The following is a 6,739-nucleotide window of genomic DNA, read 5'->3' on the forward strand; positions in this document are numbered from 1 at the left end:
TGCAACTTTAGGATTTTGTTATTGTGAAGTAACTCAATTAATGGTTTAGAGAGATTGACCGGTTGTCTTGTCAATAGCTTGGAAGAATTGGATTTGAATTTTAATCAATTGATAGGAAATTTGTTTGATTGGTTGAGTAATTTCAGTCGTGTTACACTTCTTGATCACCAAATTAATTACTTCAGTGGCTCAATACCACCCACTTTATGAAATCTTACTTCTCTTGAGGTTCTTGACCTAAGCTACAATTCCGTTAATGGTATGATTCCAAGAAATTTCAATAATATTTGCAACTTGAGGATCTTGTTGTTATCAAGTAATTCAATTAGTGGTTTAAAGAGATTGACTGGATGTCTTTCTTCTTTCATTAAATTATTTCAATACTACGTACCCCATTAGTTGACTAATTTCAACAATCTTACATACCTTGATCTCAAAAGTAATGAGTTCAGTGGTTCAATACCACCCACTTTATGAAATCTTACTTCTCTTGAAGTTCTTGACCTAAACTACAATTCCATTGATGGTATGATTCTAATAAGCTTCAATAATCTTTGCAACTTGAGGATCTTGTCGTTATCAAGTGACTCAATTAGTGGTTTAGAGAGATTGATTGGATGTGTGGTCAATAACTTGGAATAATTGGATTTGAATTTCAATCAGTTAGTAGAAAATTTGCGGTTGGTTAATTTAAGTTGTGTTACACACCATGATCTCCAAGGCAATTACTTCAGTGGCTCAATACCACCCACTTTAGAAAATCTTACTTCTCTTGAGGTTCTTAACCTATGCTACAATTCCATTGATGTTATGATTCCAAGAAACTTCAATAATTTTTCCAATTTGAGGATCTTGTTATTATCAAGTAACTCAATTAGTGGTTTAGAGAGACTGGTCGGTTGTCTTATCAATAACTTGGAAGAATTGGATTTGAATTTCAATCAGTTAATAGGAAATTTGCTTGATTGGTTAAATAATTTCAACCGTGTTACACTTCTTGATCACCAAGGCAATTACTTTAGTGGCTCAATACCACCCACTTTAGGAAATCTTACCTCTCTTGAGGTTTTTGACCTAAACTACAATTCTATTTATGGTATGATTCTAAGAAATTTCAATAATCTTTACAACTTGAGGATTTTGTTGTTATCAAGTAACTCAATTAGTAGTTTAGGGAGATTGATAGAATGTCTTGCCAATAACTTGGAAAAATTGGATTTGAATTTCAATTAGTTAATAGGAACTTCGTTTGATTGGTTGGCTAATTTAAGTTATGTTACACATCTTGATCTCCAAGGCAATTACTTCAGTGACTCAATACCACCCACTTTTGAAAATTCTAATTCTCTTGAGGTTCTTGACCTAAGCTACAATTCCATTGATTGTATGATTCCAATAAGCTTTAATAGTCTTTGCAACGTTTGGATCTTGTTGTTATCAAGTGACTCAATTAGTGGTTTAGAAAGATTGATTGGATGTGTTGTCAATAACTTGGAAGAATTGGATTTGAATTTCAATAAGTTAGTAGGAAATTTGCCTGATTGGTTGGCTAATTTCAGTTGTGTTACACGTTATGACCTCTAAGAGTAGCTCAATACCACCTACTTTAGAAAATCTTACTTCTCTTGAAGTTCTTAACCTAAGCTACAATTCCATTGATGGTATGATTCCAAGAAACTTCAGTAATCTTTGCAACTTGAGGATCTTGTTGTTGTCAAGTAACTCAATTAATGGTTTAGAGAGATTGATCGGTTGTCTTGTCAATTGCTTGGAATAATTGGATTTGAATTTCAATAAGTTAATAGGAAATTTGCTTGATTGGTTGAGTAATTTCAGTCATGTTACACTTCTTGATCACAAAAATAATTACTTCAGTGGCTCAATACCACCCACTTTAGGAAATCTTACTTCTCTTGAGGTTCTTGACCTAAGCTACAATTCCGTTGATGGTATGATTCCAAGAAGTTTCAATAATCTTTGCAACTTGAGGATCTTGTTGTTATCAAGTAACTCAATTAGTGGTTTAGAGAGATTGACAGGATGTTTGGCCAATAACTTGGAAGAATTGGGTTTGAATTTCAATTAATTAGTAGGAAATTTGTCTGATTAGTTGGCTAATTTAAGTCGTGTTACACATCTTGATCTCCAAGGCAATTACTTCAGTGACTCAATACCACCCACTTTTGAAAATCCTACTTCTCTTGAGGTTCTTGACCTAAGCTACAATTTCATTGATGGTATGATTACAATAAACTTCAATAATTTTGCAACTTTTGGATTTTGTTGTTATCAAGTGACTCATTTAGTGGTTTAGAGAGATTGATTGGATGTGTTATCAATAACTTAAAAGAATTGGATTTGAATTTTAATCAGTTAATAGGAAATTTGCCTGATTGGTTGGCTAATTTTAGTTGTGTTACACATTATGATCTCTAAGGCAATTACTTCAATGGCTCAATACAACCCACTTTAGGAAATCTTACTTCTCTCAAAATTTTTAACCTAAGCTACAATTCTATTGATGGTATGATTCCAAGAAGCTTCAATAATCTTTGCAGCTTAAGGATTTTGTTGTTGTCAAGTAACTCAATTAATGGTTTAGAGAGATTGACCGGTTGTCTTGTCAATAGCTTGAAAGAATTGGATTTGAATTTTAATCAATTGATATAAAATTTGCTTGATTGGTTGAGTAATTTCAGTCGTATTACACTTCTTGATCACCAAAGCAATTACTTCAGTGGCTCAATACCACCCACTTTAGGAAATCTTACTTCTCTTGAGGTTCTTGACCTAAGTTACAATTCCGTTGATGGTATAATTCCAAGAAATTTCAATAATATTTGCAACTTGAGGATCTTGTTGTTATCAAGTAACTCAATTAGTGGTTTAAAGAGATTGACTGGATGTCTTGTCATTAGCTTGGAAAAATTGGATTTGAATTTTAATTAGTTAGTTGGAAATTTGTCTGATTAGTTGGCTAATTTAAGTCGTGTTATACATCTTGATCTCCAAGGCAATTACTTCAGTGACTCAATACCACCTACTTTTGAAAATCCTACTTCTCTTGAGGTTCTTGACCTAAGCTACAATTCCATTGATGGTATGATTCCAATAAGCTTCAATAATCTTTGCAACTTGAGAATCTTGTTGTTATCAAGTAACTCAATTAGTGGTTTAAAGAGATTGACTGGATGTGTTGTCAATAGCTTGGAAGAATTGGATTTGAATTTTAATAAGTTAGTAAGAAATTTGCCTGATTGGTTAGCTAATTTCAGTCGTGTTACACATCTTGATCACCAAGGAAATTACTTCAGTGGCTCAATACCACCAACTTTATGAAATCTATTTTTTTTTAGGTTCTTGTCCTAAACTACAATTCCATTGATGATATAATTCCAAGAAGCTTCAATAATCTTTGCAACTTGAGGATTTTGTTGTTAACAAGTAACTCAATTAGTGTTTAGAAAGATTGACCGGATGTCTTGTCAATAGCTTGGAAGAATTTGATTTGATTTTCAACCAATTAGTAGAAAATTTACCTGATTGGTTGGCAAATTTCAGTCGTGTTACACATTTTTATCTCCAAGGCAATTACTTCAATGACTCAATACCACCCATTCTAGGAAATCTTACTTTTCTTGAAGTTTTTGACTTAAGTTACAATTCTATTGATGATATGATTCCAATAAGCATCAATAATCATGGCAACTTGAGGATCTTGTTGTTATCAAGTAACTCAATTAGTGGTTTAGAGAGATTGACCGGATGTCTTGTCAATAGTTTGAAAAAATTGAATTTGAATTTCAATAAGTTAGTAGAAAATTTGACTGATTGGTTGGCTAATTTCAGTCGTGTTACACATCTTGATTTATAAGGCAATTACCTCAGTGACTCAATACCACCCACTTTAGAAAATTTTACTTCTATTAAGGTTTTTGACCTAAGTTATAATTCCATTGATGATATGATTCCAATAAGCTTCAATAATTTTTGCAACTTGAGGATCTTGGTGTTATCAAGTAACTCAATTAATGGTTTAGAGAGATTGATCGAATGTCTTGTCAATAGCTTGGATGAATTGGATTTGAATTTCAATAAGTTAGTAGGAAATTTACTTGATTGGTTGGCTAATTTCAGTCGTGTTACACATCATGATCTGTAAGGCAATTACTTCAGTGACTCAATACCACCCACTTTAGGAAATCTTACTTATATTGAGGTTTTTGTCTTAAGCTATAATTCCATTAATGATATGATTCCAAGAAGCTTCAATAATCTTTGCAACTTGAGGATCTTGGTGTTATCAAATAACTCAATTAGTGGTTTAAAGAGATTGACCGGATGTCTTGTCAATAGCTTGGATGAACTGAATTTGAATTTCAATAGTTTAGTAAGAAATTTGTCTGATTGGTTGACTAATTTCAGTCGTGTTACACATCTTGATCTCTAAGGTAATTACTTGAGTGACTCCATACCACCCACTTTAGGAAATCTTACTTCTATCGAGGTTTTTGACCTAAGCTACAATTTTATTGATGATATGATTCCAATAAACTTCAATAATATTTACAACTTGAGGATTTTGTTGTTATCAAGTAACTCAATTAGTGGTTTAGAGAGATTGACCAAATGTCTTGTCAATAGCTTGGAAGAATTGGATTTATATTACAATCAATTGACAGGAAGTTTACAAGATTGGTTGGAAGAGACTAGAGCTTTGAGAACCCTAAAGTTCCTTGATCTATCTCATAACTCATTTTCAGGTTTCATTCCTTCGTCAATCGGGAGATTATCATCACTTAAGAAGTTGCGCTTGTCTAACAACAAATTGGGTGGTTATGTTCCCCAAAGTATTGGAAAATTGTCAAACCTAATCTCTTTGGAGGTATCCTATGATTCCTTTACAATTGTCATCATTGACGTTCTTTTAACTAAGATTGAGAGATTAGAATATATCGACTTGGCCCACAAGCACTTGGTTTGGAAAGTTACTTCTCAATGGCTCCCACCCAACATCAAGAGACTTGATATATCTTCATGTCCAGTGGGGCCAAAATTTCCTTGTGGCTTCAACACCAGAGAAGTATTTTTTAACTCTATATGTCTAATGCAAGTATTTCGAATGTTGTTCCTGATTGGTTTATGAATATTACAGTCAGCATGGATGCATTAGATCTCTCTCACAACCAGCTTAAGGGAAAGTTATCAAATTTTATGGATGGGGTTTAACGTTTGAGCACATTGCAATATGTGCATCTTTCAAACAAATTTTTTTCTTGACCAATTCCTACAAATATTGGAAAGAAGATGCCAAATTTGACCTACTTGGAAATTCAAAATAATATTCTCGATGGTACCATGCCAGCCTCATTATGCGAATTAAAAAAATTGTCATATAAATCTATCAAAAAATGATCTACATGGCAATATTCTTGACTGTTGGGGAAGCTTTGGTATAGGGTTTAGGGTATATAAATTTTTCTAACAATAATCTTTCTAGTGATATCCCAAACTCCCTAAGTAACAAACATTTCCTTGCATCATTGCACTTGAGAAATAATCTCTTTCAGGGGAATTCGTTCCAACCATGAAAAAATATGAAGCATTTGATCGTTCTTGATCTTGCATATAACAAATTCTCAGGAGTAATACCCACATGGGTTGGGGGAGAATTTACCAAGTTTGGGGATTCTATCTCTATGTTGGAATATGATCCATGGAAATATCCCTTCAGAGATATGACAACTTGGTTCTCTTCAATTCTTAGATTTGTCTCACAACAAGTTCACAGGGGCTATTCCAAAATCTTTGGGAACCTTATGGCAATGGCTAAGATACATAATGCTACAGATCAATGTTTTCGTTATTATGGGCCCTATTTCTTTCATGTTTACAATGATAAATTGTTGATGATTCTAGAAGGAGTGGAACTTGAAAATAGTGGGACACTTGGACTTATGAATCTTATAGATCTCTCATCAAATAATCTATCAAGAAACATTCCCAAATAACTGACACGTCTCATTGGACTAGTTAGCTTGAACTTATTGAGGGACAATTTGGAAGGAAATATTCCTAGTGGAGTTGGAGTTTTGAAACAGTTGGAATCCTTGGATTAGTCAAAAAATAAGCTTTCTAGCATAATATCATCAAACTTATCGATGTTATATTTCTTGAGCAAATTAAATTTGTCGTTCAACAACTTTTTTGGAGAGATACCATCTGGTTTTCAACTAGAGACCCTCAATGATTCATCAATATATGTTGGTAATAACAACTTATGCATGCCACCACTATTAAAAAGATGTGCAACAAGTGAACCACCTAAAAGTGAGAGGGGTAAAGGTGGAGCAAATAAGAGAGAGAAAGATGATGACTTTGAATTGACATGGTTTTTTGTTAGCATGAGGCTAGGCTTTACAACAAACTTTTGGGGATTTTTTGGTGTTTTAATATTTAATGCATATTACCAAATTTTTTACGCCATCAAGGACAAGGTTATTGAAACAACTACTATATGGTTTGCCAAATTCAAGAAAAAGATCCAGAATATCAGGGAAATCTAGGCAAACCTATTAAGATGGATTGGTAAACATTTTTGACTTTGCACATTTTTTCCGCTTCTGTTTTACAAATAGAAATAGCGTATTTTCTTTGTAGTTAAGTAATTAAATACCTATAATTAGATTATTAATTCATATAATTAAATATAAATACATTTATTTCAATTACAAAATAT

This window comes from Aristolochia californica, unplaced genomic scaffold (assembly GCF_029961685.1).
Source record: "Aristolochia californica isolate CCGP_79_NKW_82.1479 unplaced genomic scaffold, dmAriCali1.0.hap1 SCAF_8, whole genome shotgun sequence".
In the NCBI taxonomy this organism is placed as follows: domain Eukaryota; kingdom Viridiplantae; phylum Streptophyta; class Magnoliopsida; order Piperales; family Aristolochiaceae; genus Aristolochia; species Aristolochia californica.